Source organism: Mizuhopecten yessoensis, unplaced genomic scaffold, assembly GCF_002113885.1.
Source record: "Mizuhopecten yessoensis strain PY_sf001 unplaced genomic scaffold, ASM211388v2 scaffold10139, whole genome shotgun sequence".
Taxonomy (NCBI): domain Eukaryota; kingdom Metazoa; phylum Mollusca; class Bivalvia; order Pectinida; family Pectinidae; genus Mizuhopecten; species Mizuhopecten yessoensis.
Genome location: NW_018408398.1, coordinates 20454 through 21135, shown reverse-complemented (window position 1 = coordinate 21135; position 682 = coordinate 20454).

The window sequence follows — 682 nt, the reverse complement described above, 5'->3', positions numbered from 1 at the left end:
GAGTTTTACCTGACCAGTGCCTGACACACAGAGCTGATATGCGATACCGTTTGACCGTAATGAATAGTATTTGTTATTTGCATTCGTTTGCCTATACCTCCCCTTCACCTGGATTTTCACCCCCCGCCCTTACCCGACGAGTTACGTAAGTGCCCCAGGCGGGGAGAAAACTACGGTCCAGGTACATGTACAAAGTGGTTATGTTTACCTGTATACGGGATTGTGTTGTAATTTTACATGTGTCAATTAAGTTTGTTTAAAAACACAGAAAACACAATTTCTAAATATAAGAATGTATAGACAGAAAAATAAGGTTATAGATGTTGCTAGAATATAGAAACATACGTAAACATCAAGTTTATATGTTTAAACACGAAACCGTATAAATTGTTAAGGCATTCCTCAATTTACACAAACCACGATTGTTATCGCACAACGTTCGTCCATCGTGCGCAAGCAATGATCGTCCAGCTTTTTATCGTTCGCCCATTGTGCACACACCGTTCAAACACCGTGCACACACCGCACATCCTGTAACGTTGTGCGAACCCACAACTGTACCTGGTATTATTAGGAGGTAGATTTCTGGAGTATCTTAATAATNACAGTCATATGGTCAGCATTGTCAACCTACAGTCATATGGTCAGGAGTGACAACCTACACTAGTCATACGGTCAGGAT